The sequence below is a fragment of the Heterocephalus glaber genome, unplaced genomic scaffold, assembly GCF_053883595.1.
Source record: "Heterocephalus glaber isolate CG9 unplaced genomic scaffold, H.glaber_assembly_v1.0 deba00001481, whole genome shotgun sequence".
NCBI classification, from domain to species: Eukaryota; Metazoa; Chordata; class Mammalia; order Rodentia; family Bathyergidae; genus Heterocephalus; species Heterocephalus glaber.
Window position 1 is genome coordinate 33,167,286 of NW_028258317.1, and position 18,827 is coordinate 33,186,112.

At 43.5% G+C, this 18,827-nt stretch overlaps 1 pseudogene; it reads right to left on the minus strand.

Annotated features, from left to right (window-relative positions):
• Positions 1-17,456: 17,456 nt before the first annotated feature.
• Positions 17,457-18,553, minus strand: LOC101696319 (putative RNA-binding protein 19 pseudogene; annotated as a pseudogene).
• Positions 18,554-18,827: the final 274 nt, after the last annotated feature.

An 18,827-nucleotide genomic window follows, 5' to 3' on the forward strand; every position in this document is an offset into this window, starting at 1 on the left:
CACATCCTCACCAGCATGTTATTTGATATCTTTTTTTTTTTTTTTTTTTTTTTTGGTACCTGGGATCAAACTCCGGTCCTTGTGCTTGTGCAGCAGGCGGCAAAACCACTGAGCTAAATCCCCAGCCCTGTTATTTGATATCTTGATAGACATTCATCTTGATTATAGCCATGTTATTCCAGTGTGGTTGTAATTTACATTTCTCTAAGTGGCCAATGATGTTGAACATTTTTTCATGTATTTGTTGGCCATTTGTACTTCTTCTGAGAAGTGTCTTCATTTCAGTTGCCCATCCTTTGATTGGATCTTTTATTTTGGGGAGTCTAATTTTTTTTTTAGTTCTTCCTATATTCTAGAGGTTGGTCCTCTGTCCAAGGTATAGCTGGCAAACATTTTTCCCATTCTGTATGTTGCCTCTTCACTCTGTTGGTTGCTTCCTTTGCTGTGCAAAAACTGTATATCTCTTGGTGTTTTGTGTGTTTTTTGAGACAAGTTCTCACCATCAAGGTCAGGCTGTCCTCTAACTCCTGCCTGGGCCTTGCAAGTGCTGCATTACCACACCTGGCTCCAGAGCAAGTGTTTGATAGGACAGCCTCGCCCTAACTGGGCCTGCGGAGTAGGAGGAACTCAAGGACTCTGAGCTCCCGGCGGGGTGGGGGGGTGTTGGGTGCTCTTCTCTTCCAGCTTTTAACTGGCCCACACTCGCTCTACAGCACGTTTCTTTTCCTGCCTTTAATAAATATAAAAGCACCTTTTGTGCTTGTTTTCCCTAATTCTTTGCTTAGAACAAGAATTTAGAAAATCTCTGGAAGGAACCCAGAATCCCAGGCAAGTGGTAACACTTGCTTACACCTATGTCTTCAAGAATTTTACCTATGTAATCTCACAGCAGATTAAGTGCTTGACTGTTTTAAAATTATATCTTTGATGGTGTGAGATATGGGTCTGGATCCAATCTTCTGCCTGTGAAAAGCCAGCACCCTGTACTAAAGAGGCAAAGAGGCTGTCTTTCCTCTAGAGTGTGGTTGGCCCCTTTTTCAAAGATCAGATAGCTAAATGTGCCTGTGGTTGTATCTGCAGCCTCTCTTCTGTTCCTTTGAGCTAAATGTTTCTGTGCCAGTACCATGCTGTTCTTTTCACTTTGTAATTTCACTTGAAATCCAGGATTGGGATCCTCCTTGTTGCCTAGGGTTCCAGTTAAGGACTTTGACATTAGGCAGGGACTAGTAAGGAGCTTTAATGGAGCACCTGAACCTTAGCCTGAGACTACTGAGTAAAGCCAGGCTGGATTGCTGAGACTCTCACACCTTCACCTGTGCCCTGTGAACCCTCAGATGCTGCTTAGCCTTGCCCTGCCCAGGTGTTTTTGTTGGTAGGGGTGGAGGCAGAGCCTTCCTCCCCGCTCCTCATCCAGAATGACTCTATTTATAACACTTTGTCATGCTGCACATGCTAGCAAAACTTTTTTCTTTCTTTCTTTCTTTCTTTCTGATACTGAGGATTGAACTTAGGGCCTTCAATTTGAGCTACATCACCAGTCCTTTTTAAATTTTTTATGTTGAGACACAGTTTTGGTAAGTTGCCCAGGCTGGGTTCAGCCTTGCAACACTCCTTCCTCAGCCTCCAAGAGTGGTAAAATTACCGGGTGTGAGCTGTTGTGCTCGACTCCTATACTAGATCTTAGAGCTGGGGATGAGACCAATGACAGAGGCTTGTGTAGCATTTGCAACCCCCTGGATTCAAGCCCAACACAAAACAAACAGCCAAAAACTGTTTTAGGCTTTATTTGAACAATGAATTTTATACCCCCTCAAAATTAACCAACCCCAAATTAACTGGATGTAGGGGCACATGCCTGTAATCCCAGCACTCAGGAGGCTGAAGCAGGAGGCTCGAGTCTGAGGCCATCCTGAGATACAGAGCAAGACTCTGTTTGAAAAAACAAAAATTAAACCATTTTATTTCACCATGCTACCAGAAAATTATTATTATTATATTAGTATTATTATTTTGACAATACTGGGGATTAAGCCTAAAGCATGGGCACTGAACTATATCCTCAACCCTTTTTTATTTTTTTGCATTTTTTTAATTGGTACATTTTAGATATTTATAATGATAACATTCATCATGGGTAACCTGTATCTTTTTTTTTTTTTTTTTTTTTGGTATTGAGGATCGAACTCAGGTCCTTGGGCTTGTGCAGCAGGTGGCTAAACCACTGAGCTAAATCCCCGGCCAGGGAACCTGCATCTTACATGATACATCCTGCCCCTCCCCACGTTCCACTCCCCTCCCCTTCCCTCCCCCAACCTCTCCCCCTTATTTACAAAAGCTTTGTTTACGATGAGATTCCACCTCACTCCAGAAAAAATGGCTGCTATCATGAAATCAACCAATAACAAATGCTGGGGGAATGTGGGAAAAGAGGAACCCTGTTCCACTGCTGGTGGGAGTGTAGACTGGTGCAACCACTGTGGAAATCAGTATGAAGATACCTCAAAGAACTAGGACTGAAAGTCCCATTTGACCCACCTATTCCCCTGCTGAGTGTCTTTCTCAAAGAATTAAAAGAATCATACCACAGTGATATATGTGCACCCATGTTCCTAGCAGCACAATTTTTTTTTTTTTTTTGGTACCAGGGATCAAGTTTCGGTCCTTGCGCTTGCGCAGCAGGCCGCTAAAACACTGAGCTAAATCCCCAGCCCAGCTGCGGATGCCCTACCGAGGTCGCCAGTCGCGAAACGCGCCTGGTCGGCCGGCTGCAAGCAGGCAGCCACCTGGTTCCACACTACAAAGACGCAGAGGACACCAGACCACCAGACCACGGTACTGGGTCCCACCGCTCCAGCCCGAGAGGCAGGGGCTTCTGAGCCGTCGTCCCACTGCTCCTGGTCCAGAGGAAGGGGCTTCCTGGCCATCATCCCTCCCGCTGCTCCCAGCCCAGAGGAAGGGGCTTCTGGGCCACCATCCCTACCACCACTCCTGGCCCCTGTCTCACCTCTCCCAGCTCAGAGGAGGTGATCCTCATGCGCACCAACAGCACACCCTGCCCCCCGAATCGAAATGAAAAAACACGCAAATAAATCTCAAAAACAGACATCCAGATCACCTACAGCAACCCCAAAGGGAAATGAGATGGAACACTCTGATACTCAAACCACCTGGACCCACTAAACTAGCAACAACAGGGGATCTGGAAAAAATGAAATCAGAAATAATTTCTCAGGTAACAGGAGAAACTATGCCCCTAGTGCAAGACATGATTAATAAATCTAGAGAGGAGCTGAGGAACATGATGGAATCCCAACATAGGGAACAAATGGAATCCATAAAACACATGCAAATAGATTTCCAGGAGATGAAAAACTCCATTGAAAGTCTACACAGCAGAATGAGCCAATGTGAGGACAGAATTTCAGATATAGAAGATAAGATTGCAATTAATGACCAGGAAAAGAAAAATTGCTTCAAAATTATAAGGGAACATGAGAAATCAATCCAGCAGCTGCTAGACGATGCAAAGAAGAATAACATAAGACTGATTGGAGTCAATGAAGAAACAGGAGAAAGTGCAGATGACATAAAAAAAACTCTTCACAGAAGTAATAGCAGAAAACTTCCCAAGCAGGGGAAAAGAGCTTGACATACAGATAAGTGAGGCATATACGACTCCAGCAAGCCTTGATCAAAAAAATCTACACATAGGCATATAATTGTTAAGATTCCAGAAACACAACAGAAGAACAAAGTTCTACAAGGAGTTAGAGAAAAGAAACAAATCGCATACAAAGGAAAGCCCATCAGAATCACAGCAGACTTTTCAACACAAACCATCAAGGCAAGAAGAGCTTGCAGTGACATATTCCAAGCCCTAAAAGAAAACAGCCTCCAACCCAGATTGATGTACCCTGCAAAACTCTCTTTCAAAATTGATGGAGAAATAAGATACTTTCATGACAAAGAGCACTTTAGGAACTTCATGAATACCAAACCAGCACTCCAAAGAATTTTACACAATATCCCAGGAACAGACATTGAGGATCACAACCCCAGGAAGCAAAGCAGAATGAACCCATCTGGCACAACAAGAAATTAAATGTAGAGGGGGAGAACCCAACAAAAAGAAAAAGTCATGGCAATGATAAGTCAATACGTTTCAATTATATCCATCAACGTTAATGGTCTCAATTCACCAATCAAAAGAAACAGACTGGCAGAATGGGTCAAGAAGCAAAATCCAACAATATGCTGCATACAAGAAACACACTTAATTCAAAATGAAACTCATAGACTGAAAGTTAAAGGGTGGAAAACAATACTCCATGCAACAGGAACCGGAAAAAAAGCACGAGTAGCTATCCTTTTTGCAGATCAAGAAGATTTCAAACCAACACTGATTAAGAGAGATGAAGAAGGACACTATATCCTTGTAAAGGGAACAATCCAAGAGGTAGAGATGACAATCATAAATATCTATGCACCAAACACTAGTGCGCCCAACTATATAAAACAAATACTAACAGACATGAAAAGTCATATATGCACTAATACAATTGTAGTGGGGGACCTCAACACTCCACTGCCACAAATAGATCAACTAGACAAAAAATAAGTAATGAAGTACTAGAACTCAATCGAACTCTTGAACAAATGAACTTAACAGATGTTTATAGAGTTTTCTACCCCACAAAATCAGAATACACATTCTTCTCAGTTGCACATGGGTCATTCTCCAAAATAGACCACATACTCACACATAGAACATGTTTAAGTAAGTGCAAAGGAATTGAAGTTATCCCCTGTATATTATCAGACCATAGTGCGATGAAATTGGAGATCCATAGCAAAAGAAACTGGAATAATTTCATAAACACATGGAAATTGAACAATACACTTCTGAATAATCAATGGGCCACAGAGGAAATTAGAGAAGAAATCAGACAGTTCCTTCAATTAAATGACAATGACAATACAATATATCAGAATCTATGGGACACAGGGAAATTCATAGCAGTGAATACGCATTTTAGGAAAACAGAATGAGCCCAATTAAACAACCTGATGGGGGGCCGGGGATTTAGCTCAGTGGTTCGGCCACCTGCCTCGCAAGCGGAAGGACCCAAGTTCAATCCCCAGTACCAAAAAAAAAAAAGAAAACCCGATGGGTGAACCTCAAGCTTCTAGAAAAAGAAGAGCAGGACAACCCCAAAGCTCATACAAGGGAGGAAATTATAAAGATCAGAGGAGAAATCAATGCAATGGAGACTAAGAGAATGATACAAAAAATCAATGAAGCCAAGAGTTGGTTCTTCAAAAGAATCAACAAAATTGGCAAGCCTTTAGCCAACCTTGTCAGAACAAGGAAAGAAAAGGCCCAAATCCATGCAATTAGGAATGAAAAGGGTGAAATTACAACAGACCCAGAAGAAATGCAGAGGATCATCAATACCTCCTTCCAGAACCTATATGTCAATAAGATGGAAAACACACAAGAAATGGACAGATTCCTAGATACATATGAATTACCAAAGTTGAACGAAGAAGACCTAAAAATTCTGAAGAACCCAATATCAACCAATGAAATTGAAAATGTAATTAAAAACTTATCAACTAAGAAAAGCCCGGGCCCTGATGGCTTCACTGCTGAATTCTACAAGATATTTAGAGAGGAACTGCTGCCATTACTGTTTAAACTCTTCAATGAAATTGAAAGGGAAGCAATACTCCCAAATTCATTCCTGGAACCAAGCATCACCTTGATCCCCAAAGCAGAGAAAGACCCAACCGAAAAGGAGAACTACAGGCTAATCTCACTAATGAACATAGATGCAAAAATCCTTAATAAGTTACTGGCAGATAGAATGCAGAAGATCATCAAGAAGATCATACACCCTGATCAAGTGAGATTCATCCCAGGGATGCAGGGATGGTTCAATATATGAAAATCAATCAATGTAATACACTATATCAATAGAGCCAAGGACAAAAACCATATGATTATCTCCATAGATGCAGAAAAAGCATTTGACAAAATCCAACATGCATTTATGATAAAAACCCTACAAAAAATTGCAATAGATGGTCTCTACCTCAAACTGATAGAAGCCATCTATGAAAAACCAACAGCCAATAGCATACTAAATGGTCAAAAACTGAAATCCTTCACACTCAAATCAGGAACAAGACAAGGATGTCCACTATCACCACTCTTGTTCAATATAGTTCTGGAAACATTAGCCACTGCAATTAGACAAGAGAAAGAAATAAAAGGAATAAAGATAGGAAATGAAGAAGTCAAATTGTCATTATTTGCAGATGACATGATACTCTATATAGAAGACGCCAAGAACTCCACCAAAAGTCTTCTCGACTTAATAACCAAATTCAGTCAAGTAGCTGGTTACAAGGTCAACACACAAAAATCAATAGCCTTCCTCTACACGAATGACAGACTCACTGAGAGAGAAATAGGGCAAATAATTCCTTTCACAATAGCATCCAAAAAACTGAAATACCTAGGAATCAACCTAACGAAAGAAATCAAAGACCTCTTCTCTGAAAACTATAACACTCTGAAAAGAGAGATTGAAGATGATATCAGAAAATGGAAGGCATCCCCTGTTCCTGGGTAAGAAGGATTAATATAGTGAAAATGGCCATACTTCCAAAACTGCTATATAGATTTAATGCAATTCCAATTGAGATCCCAGCAGCATACTTCATGGACCTTGAGAAAACAATCCAAAACTTCATTTGGAACAAGAAGAGACCCAGAATAGCAAAAGCAATTCTAGGTAACAGAGACATGGCAGGGGGTATCACAATCCTCAACCTGCAACTATACTACAAAGCTACTGTGATAAAAACAGCATGATACTGGCAAAGAAACAGACCTGAGGACCAGTGGAACAGATTAGAAGATGCAGAAACAACGCCAGACACACTCAGCCATCTCATCTTTGATAAAGGAGCCAAACACCCTCTCTGGAAGAAACATAGCCTCTTTAATAAATGGTGCTGGAAAAATTGGGCTTCAACTTGCCAAAGATTAAAACTAGACCTATATCTCTTGCCATGCACTAAACTAAAATTGAAATGGATTAAAGATCTAAATATTAAAATAGAAACTCTGAACCAGTTGGAACAGAGCTTAGGTAGAACTCTTGAAGACATCGGTGTAGGAAAAGATTTTATGAACAAAACCTCAGTTGCCCATGAACTAGCACAAACAATCAACAAGTGGGATCTCTTCTTATTAAAAAGCTTCTGCACAGCAAGAGAAACCACCAGCAGTGTGAAGAGACAACCCACAATGTGGGAAAAAATCTTCACCTGCTCTTCCTCAGAGAAAGGTCTACTATCTCGAATCTATAAAGAACTTAAAAAGATCAGACCTCCCAAATTTAAAGACCCAATCCAAAAATGGGCATCTGAAATGAACAGACATTTCTCAGACAAAGAAGTAGAAATAGCAAATAAATACATGAAAAAATGTTCAACATCACTAGTCATTCGAGAGATGCAAATGAAAACAATGCTGAGATTCCACCTCACTCCAGAAAGAATGGCTGCTATCATGAAATCAACCAATAACAAATGCTGGCAGGGCTGTGGGGAAAGAAGAACCCTGCTCCACTGCTGGTGGGAGTGCAGACTGGTGCAAGCACTGTGGAAATCAGTATGGAGATACCTCAAAGAACTAGGACTGGAAGTCCCATTTGACCCTGCTATTCCACTGCTGGGGATCTTCCCCAAAGAATTAAAAGAATCATACCACAGTGATATATGTGCACCCATGTTCATAGCAGCACAGTTTGTGATAGCTAAAACTTGGAAACAGCCCAAATGCCCATCAACTGGAAACTGGATAAAGAAAATGTGGTTTTTTAATACAATGGAGTACTACTCAGCCATAAAAAATGAGAAATTAGAGACATTTATAGCTAAGTGGATGCCCATTGAGGCAATACTCTTAAGTGAAATAAATAGGACACACATGTGTAAATACCGAATAGTTTCTCTGATGTGAAAAACTGAAAGTGTAAATAAGGACTCAATGTATAATAGGTAATGTGAAATAGGAAGAAAAGGGGGAAAGGGGAAGGAAGTTGGAGGGCTAGGCGAAAGGATAGAAGGGAATGGGATTAATATGAGAAAATGGAAAAATAGGAACAAAATCTTTGTAAATAGGGAGGAATGGAGGGGTTGAAGAGAGGGCTGGGAAAGGGTGAAAAATAAGAACCAAGAGAGATTATGTAAAGTTGCAAATTTCCAAAGATGAATGTCATTATATTGTATACCTAAAATGTACCAATGATTAGAATGAATAATCGATAATGCAAAATAGGAAGAAAAGGTCCAAAGGGGTAGAGGTAGTGGAAGGGGCAGGGGAAAGGAAAGAAGGGAAAGGAAAAATGCTGAGAAATGGAAAAAATGGAAATAAAGTTTTTGTAAACAGGGAAGGGTGGAGGGGGTGAAGGGAGGGCTAGGAATGGGGAAAAAATAAGAACCAATATGCATTATGTGAAGGTACAATTCCCAATGAGAAATGTAATTGTGTTGTGTACCTAAAATGTACCAATAAAGGAATTTAACAACAACAACAACAAAAAATCCCCAGCCCAGCGGCATAATTTGTAATAGCTAAAACTTGGAAACAGCCCAATTGCCCATCAACTGGAGACTGGATAAAGAAAATTTGGTTTTTTTATAAAATGGAGTACTACTCAGCCATAAAAAATGAGAAATTACAGACATTTATAGCTAAATGGATGCACATTGAGGCCCTGAGGCAACACTCTTAAGTGAAATAAATAGGACACATGTGTTAATACCGAATAGTTTCTCTAGTGTGAGAAACTGAAAATGTAAATAAGGACTAAAAGGTATAATAGATAATGTGAACTAGGAAGAAAAGGGGCAAAGGGGAAGGGGAAGTGGGAGGGGTAGGGGAAAGGAAAGAAGGGAATGGAATTAATATGAGAAAATGAGGGCCAGGGATTTAGCTCAGTGGTTCCAGCCCCTGCCTCGAAAGCACAAGATCCCAAATTCAATCCCTGGTACTCAAAAAAAAAAAAAAAAAAGAAAAGAAAAAATGGAAACAAAGTCTTTGTAAATAGGGAGGGATGGAGGGGTTGAAGGGAGGGCAGGGGAAGGGGGAAAAATAAGAACCAAGAGAATATGTAAAGGTGCAAATTTCCAATGAATGTCATTATATTGTATACCTAAAATGTACCAACAAAAGCTTTGTTTCCATTTTTTCATTCTCTTTTTTCCCCTTGTCTCTTCCTTCCCTTCCCTCTCCCCCCTCCCTTATTCCCCAAGCCCTTTTTTATTTTTTGAGACAGGGTCTTGTTAAGTCACTAAATTGCTCATACTGGCCTCAAACTAGTAACCTTCCTGTCTCAGCCTCCCAGAGTGCTGGGATTACAGGTATGCACCACCACACCTTGTCTACATGCTGATTTTTTATTTGGAGACAAGATCTCACTATGTCTTTCAGACTGGCCTTGAATTCACTATGTGGGCTAGGGTGGCCTTGAACTCATGGTGATCCTCATGCCTCAGCCTCCCAAGTGCTGGGATTGCAGGTATCACACCACACCCAGCTCTGCATTATTTTTTTATGATGGAGAAACACATTTGTTAATTGCTTCATGTGCTGCTTACATACTTTTATTATTGAGCATTGGTGTCCTGGACCCACAACTCTGCAAATTCCTCAAGATCAGGGACTTTTAAAAGGTTTTGTGAGGGCCAGGGATTTAGCTTAGTGGTATCACTGCCTGCCTTTTGAGCACACTGTCCCGAGCTCGATCCCCAGTACCAAAAAAAAAAAAAGGTTTTGTGATATTCTAGACATGGTAACTGCTCATTTTTTTTTTTTTTTTTGGTACCGGGGATCGAACTCGGGTCCTTGCCCTTGCACAGCAGGCGGCGAAACCACTGAGCTAAATCCCCGGCCCCATTTTTTTTTTTTTTTTTTTTAAATAAATGATTGGGAAGAATCATAGGGTGACACTGCCTGAGAGTGACGGCATACTCAGGACACAGGATTTTCAGTGCTAAAATGAGCAAAGTCCCAAGCAAATTAGAATGAACTGGTCACTTTAGGAATACATGAATGAGTGCCTTTTCCTAAAGAGAAAAAAATTGAACGCAATGGTGAGTTTGGGGTTTTGGGGCCCATCTACCACTGCTTACATCATAAATCTACAAATTTTAAGTCCTGTTAAAGCTCTGTTAGACTAGGGCGCGGCCCAGTGGTGCTGCACTTGCATGGGAAGCTCTGGATTTAACCCGAGCACCTTGTGGAAAAAAACCTTTTTTTGCTTTTGTTTTCTTTGATACCAGGGATTGAACTCGGGATCTTACATTTACTTGTGAGGCCAGCAGCAGAACCACTGAGCTAAATCCCCAGCCTGAAAAAAACACTTTTTTTAACCTTTGAAGTTGTGTTTATGTTTTTCCCTCAAGTGAAGTCTTTTTTTTTTCTTAAGTGAAGTCTTGAGCCCAGTACATACAAAGCAGCAAAACTAGGTGCTCCTTGAAGTGTAGAAGGTGGCAGACGCGGAACTTCAGTTTTGGTCTTCCGTTTCCTTCCCTCTCTTCCTTCAGAGGCCTCCAAAAGCACCTCGGAAATGCCCAGCCACTGCTTTGAAAGCCTCCAACCTTGTAAATCACAGCCCTGCAATGATCCCAGGAAGTCCCCGACATCTGAAAGTTTGGCTTCTGTTGTAGTCAGGGTTTTGGCAAGGGAATACACTTAGTGCAGGACACATAGTTTACAGGATCATTTTATGATGTTTACTCAGAAAGTCAAATACAGAGGAGTGCAAGCGATTAGCCACAACACTAAAGGCCTAAAGAATCCAGGCAAGGGCCTGGATCCCATAGCAATGTCCCACACAAGTCCAGCTGAAGGACTAGAGTCCAAGGCAACAATCCTCGGATGGGCCCTCCATGTCCAGACCACACTGATTCAGTTCAGCTGGATGTTCCAAGTTGGCCATTAGTTAGTCCACCGAAGCTTCTCTATCTTGTGTTCTGGAGCCTAGAAGCTCTGTCTGACAAGGCCAAGGCAGGAGGACTGGAAGGCAGGTGGACAGAGCCCCGGCAACTGAAAGGCGAGAAGAAGCAGCAGGAAGAGCTGGGCCAGACCCTGCAGGCTCAGAGCAGCAGGGGCACTCATGAAAACAAGCCAGCAGCAGCAGCAGCAGCCGCAGGGGCAAGGAGAGGGAAGCAAAGGGGCCATTGGTTTGTCCTGTCCATTACAAGTCAGAAATGGAATTTGGAAGCATTTTATCGATCCTGACCATTTCAAGAGAAAGTGCTCTTATATAGGTTAAAATCCTCAATCTTTGTCCCAGTAACCACTTCTAATAATTTCCACTAAATGTGCAAAGACATATACAAGATATTCATTGCAGTTTGTCTTGTTTTTTTGTTTGTTTGTTTGTTTAAAAAAAATCATTTATCTTTTCTTTCTTTTTTTTTTCTTTTTTTTGTTACGGGGGATCAAACTAGGGTCCTTGTGGTTGCACAGCAGGCGATGAAACCACTGAGCTAAATCCCCAGCCCTGTTTTTTGTTTTTTTGAGACAGGGTCTCACTATGTAGTTTAGGCTGTCCTTGAACTCTCAATGATCCTCTCAGCCTCCCAAGTTCTGGGATCACAGGCCTGCACCACCACACCTGGCTTCACTGCGGTTTTATAACTAAAGGTCACCAAGAGTGAGTGACACTTGAGCTGAGTGGAGGATGAATAGGAGTTAGGCAAGCATAGGGCTTGCATCGGAAGAAGGGAAAGTGGCCCAGTAGAGAGAATCACAGGTGCAAGTTACAGGGATGTGGCGTGTGCTGGAAACTTTGAGAAATCGCTTGTTGCTGGAGCAAGGGATAGGCCATGAATGGGGGAATGGATGAGACAAGAGAGGAAGAAGTCAGCGGCAGAACAGAATTACAATGTCTGTCTTCTTTTATTTTGTTTTGGTTGTGGAACTGGAAATTAAACCTAAGGGCATATACAAATTAGGCAAGCACTCTACCACTAAGCTACTCCTTCAGCTCTATAATGTGGATTTTAAAAATCACAATAGTTTTACTTTTTTGAGTGAAAAACACACATGTACAAAAAGAAAAATAAGAAATCTATCTGCTGGGAGTAGTGGTGCATGCCTGTAATCCCAGCACTCAGGAGGCTGAGGCAGGAGGATCGCCAAGTAAGTTTGAGGCTGGCCTGGGCTACATAGTGGGTTCAAGGCCAGGCTGAACCCCATAGCGAGACCTTATCTAAAAAAAAAAGAATTCTAACTCAGTATGCAGGAAATTTGAACCAAGGGGAGCAATGAACTATCCTTGAATTTAAATGTTATCTGAAATAATAAAATAAAGAAGATGAAAGAGCCCACTGCTTTGATGTCGGATGAAATCAGCTCTGTATTGGGCCTTGCTCAGAGTCCAGGAGCCGGCAGCTCTGGATACAGGGGAACACATTCTGTGTCCATGTTGACCATGAAACATTGCTTATTGTTATGGACTCACATACTCATTTACTTAACTGTAATACCCATTTTTTTTTTTCTTTTTTGGTACCAGAGATCAAACTTGGAACCTTGCGCTTTGGAGGCAGGCAGTGGAACAACTGAGCTAAATCCCTGGCCCTGCTCATTTACTTAACAAGAGACCGAACCATGTCTGTCATCATACAAGCTCAGTGGCTGATGTCGCTGCCGCTTGGAGCATTCTCAAACTCCAATCATTGCTACTTTTTACTACTTTCTGCTATTCCTCATCTTTTTGCTATGTCTATGCTAAATAATCTCAGAGGGAGTCTCCTGTCCCTGCTCTCCCTCCACCAGGACAGCGCTCTTACCTCCACCCATCAGATGGAAGGTTAAAAGAGGCTTCTTCTCCTTCCTCCTGGGTTCTCCAGCTGGCCCTGGACATTAAACAGACAAAAGAGAGAGTAACAAGAGAAAAACACAATGTTTTTTCACACGTTCAGGGGATATGCCCACAGGAAAAGCTCAGTGATGAATAACCAGGGGCTGGGTGGAGAGTTTTCCAACTTAATCAAGAGCAAGTCATTTCTTGCCAAGGATGGTGGCACAAGCCTGTAATCCCAGCACTTGGGAGGCTGAGGCAGGAGAATCAATGCAAGTTCGAGGCCAGCCTGGGTGACACAGTGAATTCAAAGCCAGCCTGAGACACATAGTGAGACCCTGTCTCAAAAAACAAACAAATGAAGAAGAAAAAAGTGGAGGGGAAGTGGTTAAGATTTTTAGGGGCAGCAAACTTGGCAGAATATATATGAACAAACTAATGGAAGATACCTTTCATCTCAGTGAAATTCGTTATGTAGAGTCCTCTCAGTGCCTTGTCTGATTTCTGGGCTGATAAGAGTTTGGGCTGAGTCTAGAACTATTAAGAGTTATTCTTTTCCTGAATGAGGAGATATACTTTTACAAAAATAACTTATGTCCTGCTTTTAGTCAAATAGGAGAGAATGCTTTTTTTTTTTTTTGGTACCAGGGATCAAACTCGGGTCCTTCCACTTGCAAGGCAGGCGGTGGAACCACTGAGCTAAATCCCCGGCCCCAAGAATGCTTTCTTAAGAGCGTCTTCTGCTCAAAATAATCCTTATGCTGGAGTAGCATATTTAGGATATCTTTTTTTAATTTTTAATTTTCTTTTTTGGTACCAGGGATCGAACTCAGGTCCTTTCACTTGCAAGGCAGGTGGCGGAACCATCAAGCTAAATCCCTGGCCCTTAAGTTTTAATTTTTAAAGACAGACTTTTGCTTTGTAGCCCAGGCTGGCTTCAAACTCCCAATCCTCCCACCTCAGCCTCCTAAATACTGAGGTCTCTTACTGGTGTGCACCACCACATCCAGTAATGTGGCATACTCTGTTTTCGTTTTGCTTTCTTTTGAGAACTAGGCATTGAACCCAGTTCCCTTGCAGGGACCTACATACCCAGCCTTTAAAAAAAATTTTCTTTCTAATTTTGTGACAGCATCTGGTTAAGTTCAAAGCTGCCCAAGCTGGGCTTGAATTTGTGATCCTCCTGCCTCAGCCTCTTACAATGCTGGAATTATAGGCATGGGGACCAGGCCTGACTAAATAAACTCTTCTTATTTATTTATGTATTTATTTTTCCATTACTTTCTTTAATAAACCCTTCTTTTTTTTTTTTTTTTTTGTACCAGGGATCGAACTTGGGTCCTTGCACTTTCGAGGCAGGTGACGAAACCACTGAGCTAAATTCCCAGCCCAGTACAGTTTATCAACAAGCACCGGGTCAGTGGTAGTACTTGCTCACGGGTAGGTTATTGGATTCACCCGAAACAATTACGTCTTCAAATGTCCCTCTGCGTACCTGAAACAGTTAAAAATATAACTGGTTCCAAAGGAATACTTCGAGGTGGAAGAACCAGTCTCACAACTTGCCACAGTGGCTGTAGCAGTTTAGAGGTGCACACCAGCCTACATTTCAGAAATTATCTGATCTTGTCACTTCTTATGGACAATCAGCTGAAGGCAGGAAGACGACATGCTGCCCGTGTGACCGTGAGCAATGTATTTATCTTCTCACTTTTTAATTTATTAAATTGATCTTAGCAGTACCATACCTCAGAGAGTTACTGCAAGGAATAAATAATACAAGTGAAAGACTTAGCAGTGCTTAGCCCAAATAAATCATTCAGGAAGTGTGATCTGCAATTAACTGAGAGTCTCTAATACCTGTGGATTTTGGTTTTGCAGTAGACTGAGAGGGTAGGACTAAGGTAGTACAGTTGGGCTGTGCAGCCCTGTCCTCCCTGACAGGATGCAGGAGGCAAGGAGACCTACATGCAGGGGAAATACCCAACCTCCTTCCACCCAAGCTGTGCAAACTGCATCTTATTCCTTGTATTTCTGTTTCAATAAAAGTTACACTGGCTAGGCAGAGTGGCATTACTCTAATTCCAACTACTTGGAAAGCTAAGCCAGGAGGATCACATTTGAGGCCTGCCTGGGCAATTCGGCAAGTCTGAGCTCAGCCTATGCTACATATAGCAAGATCCTGTCTTAAAACACTAAGCAAGAAACCCCTTAGTAACAAAAATAGCCAGGTGTAGTGGCTCACATCTGTGAGGCTGAGTTGGCTTCAGCAAGAACTTATCTCAAAATAAAATTTAAAAAATAAAAATAAAAATGGGACCAGAGATGTAGCTCAGTGCAAGGCCCTGGGTTCAATCCTCAGTTCCAAAAAATAAACCAATAAACCAGTTTTAACAAGATAAAAGATACTGTGATGATGTCGCAAAGATCACTTTGTGTCTCTGTTGTTATGGTTTCAAAACAAAGACAAAAGCTCTGAAGTCTGCAGGACAAGATCGGCTCGTGACTGCAGGCTCAGAGCCAGGACAAACTTGAGGTATTCAACTGTGAGGAAGACGACAATGATCTTTGAGGCTAAGAGAAAGGGGGTCTTCAGATGACTCATGTTCAGGACTGGCTATGGACCCTCTTGTGCTCTGTTTATGGAGAAACAAATCCTGTGATTTTGCTTCTCTGTTTATATTTTAATTATCTGAGGAGTTGGTATGTTTTGGATCCTGTTGATGACTAGTCAGTCTATGATTGTCACATTTATTGCCTAATACTTTTCTGGGTAACTGAACTTTCATGATTGCTGAGCTACCATTTATTGAGAAAGAGGACCTTAAAGAGTTTTTTCACCCTCATGTCTACCAGGCTTGGGGTTTATTTTGGTTTCAGAGTCAGGATCTCGGGACACTGCCTGGTTGACTTCTAACTCCCAACTCCTGGCCCTGGCTCCTGGGTAGCTGGGATTACAGGCGCATGCCACTGAGCCTGCTCAGATGGGATTGTACCCAGGGCTTTCATGCTGAGCTATAATCCCAGCCCCTTGTTATATTTTTATTTTGAGACAAGGTCTCACTGAGCTGCTAAATTGCCCATGCTGGACTCACACTTGCCATCCTCCTGCCTCAGCAGCAGGGACTACCATGCCCCTCTCCAAAGGCTGTTGGGTGGTTACTGCCACACACTGAAACATGCGGGTGAGGATTGGTGTATTTCAGATGCAGGTCTCTGACACAGCTCTAATTTTCGGTGAATCCTTTAAAAACTTCTTTTGTGTGGTACTGGGGACTGAAGCCAGGGTCTTCAAACAGCTTTATTCAATATCCTCCTGCCTCGGTTTCCTGAGCAGCGGGGATTACAGGTGTGTGCCCCAAAATGTGGAAAATAAAAGAAGATGGTGTAGGATATTAAAATGTTAAATGAGTGAAATAATAAGCTTATGATGTATTTTCTACAGGGTTAAACTATTATTAATGGCAGTCTCAGCTGGGGTTGGTGCACAAGCGTGTAACCCTGGCGCTCAGTAGGGTCACAGCCAGTTGGAGGCCAGCCTGGGCTACATAGTGAGTTCAAGGCCAGGATGAACTACATAGTGAGACACTGTATCAGGAAAAGGGAGTCTTGTTTTTCTGCATTTTAGACTTTCCCAAAATAAAATGTTTAGATTTATAAGTACTATATCAGACTTCAATATCTAAATCCCATGCTCTTATTTACATCTCACCTTTTCAAGTGTCACTAAGTTAACACTTTCACTATATGAAATAGTTTTTAAACTTTACTCTTTTTCCCCTGCTTATCCTGGATTTTTGGCCACTGACTCCCTTCTGTCCAGCACCGTGGCCAGAGCAGGCATGGTTCTTGCCCAGTATGCACAGAGACCAATCAGGGGCTCAGCAAAGTCCGGGGTCCCAGCTGGGAAGGGTAAGGGGGTTCTGGCTGGATGGGAAGACCCCACACAGCCCTCCTCTGGCCTCTGTGCTACCTTTCCTGAGGCTGGTGCTGGGTCTGGCTGCCTGGGGCCTGCAGGAGGGTTGCTCAGGGGCACCCCCCGCCACAGGGAAGCCCAGGTATGCTGCCTGAGGGGTGTGAGGCCATGCATGCATTTCACAGGCCCAGCTCACAAGTGCAGCATGGCCACCACTGGGGGCACATACGGAGTGATGAATCCCGTGTGCCCTGTGTGGAGCAAAGTGCAGATGACTCTGGGGCACAGAAACAGGCTTGTGGTGTCCATGGGCAGGAAGCACAGGACAGGCTGAGTTCCTGGCTGTGCACGTCCGAGGATGGTCGCAGGCAGGGTGCTCCACAGCAGCCCTTCGAGTGCCAACTCACATCTGAAGGGCTTGCTTCTCACAGTCATTCCCATTCTCTTCCGTGCTCCAAGATCCTATCGCACACCACAGACTGCTTTTTCTCTGGGGGCTCACGGAAGAGCTCAGCTGTCTCCCACTGGAAGGCCTGCAGGGTCACCCAGGAGTCTGCCCACTCCGGGATCAGCTCCTGTGGGTGCTGTGACAGAGCGTTGAAGGCTCACTTCTCATCCTGGTCAGGCAGTGGGACATGGCCCAGCCCGCCCTACAGGCTGAAAGTCTCCACAGCTTGGCAGCCAGGGTACCATGGAGAAGTTCATGGCCAGAATCACCCTCCAGCTTCTCTCTGCTGCAGCCTGGCTGAAGGAATCTAGGCAGACCCCACTGTCAGTGCAGGTGCTTCCTGAACCAGCTGTCAGCCCGAGGCCACACACATGGCCCCTCTGCCCTCGGTCTCCTGGTCAGACACCTGGCTCTTGGTGGCACTGTAACTCTGTGTGATGACACCAGCCACGGCACCTGCCCCACGAGCAGTGTGTTCCAATGGTGGGAGCTGGAGCTATTGGCTTCAGCCTTGGAGTCTTCTTGTAAGATGACCCCAGTGCACTGGCTTCCTTGGAGACCTCCTTCTTGGTGGAAGACAGTAACACATGGAACATCCAGCCCTGGAACACCTTCATGTCTATTTCCGCCTCACCTAGGCCTTCACAGCACACACATATGGGCAACAGGAAGGTGATGAAGGCAAAGCACTTGGGCTTCCTGGTTAGGCTGCCACTCGAGTAATGGAGCCAAGAGAAGACCTTACACAGAGAAGAGCTTACTCAGGTCCTCCTCAGTGCTGGGGTAGGGTAGGCTGCACACAAGGGCCTTCCCGGAGCTGGCCAGGACCTCATCCTCCTCCTTCTCCCCAAACACCCAGCCTCCCCAAGGTCTGGAGCTCTTCTCCAGGGGCCACAGGGACCTGCTTCTCCCTGAACACCTCCATGTAACATCCACCCATGCATTCCTGGTTGCATTTTAGCACTTTCATCACTTCTTCTTCACTGCTAAAATCTGCACAGATGTGTCCTGTTTTGCTCCTATGAGCATTGTTCACTATTTGAATGGCCACTGGCTTCAGAGATGCTAGGAATTCCGTAATATTTTTCTCTATGATGTTGAGTAGGGTGCTCTGTAGCTTCATGGTGTAGGAGTGGTGGCTTCTTCTGGTTTTCTGGCTTCTCCATTTCGACCCCAGCCTCCTGGAGTTTCCCATGCCCAGGCAGGGCCCCACTTCTTGGATTGGCCCCTTTGCACCTTTCTTCTGGTGGGCTATGTGGTAGAGGACTCCTCTTCCTCGGCCACTCCCTTCCTCTTCACTCTCCCCTTCCTCCTCCTCCAAGAAAAATGATGCATCAGCCTGCATCATTTTGGGTTTCAGGCACCCACATCTGGCCAATCCTCTGCACAGCGCTCTTGGTTTCCAGGCCTTGCTCCTCTTCCCTTGCCTCCTCAGTCTGTTGCCAGAGTTGTATTCCAAGGTCAGGGGTTGCTGGCTGGCTCTTGCTCTTTAGGGAGCTTGGTGTCCAGGGAGTCATTGCCTGTGGGAGCTCCTGCGTCTGCCCCAGTGAACCAATGGGAACTCCTGGAATTT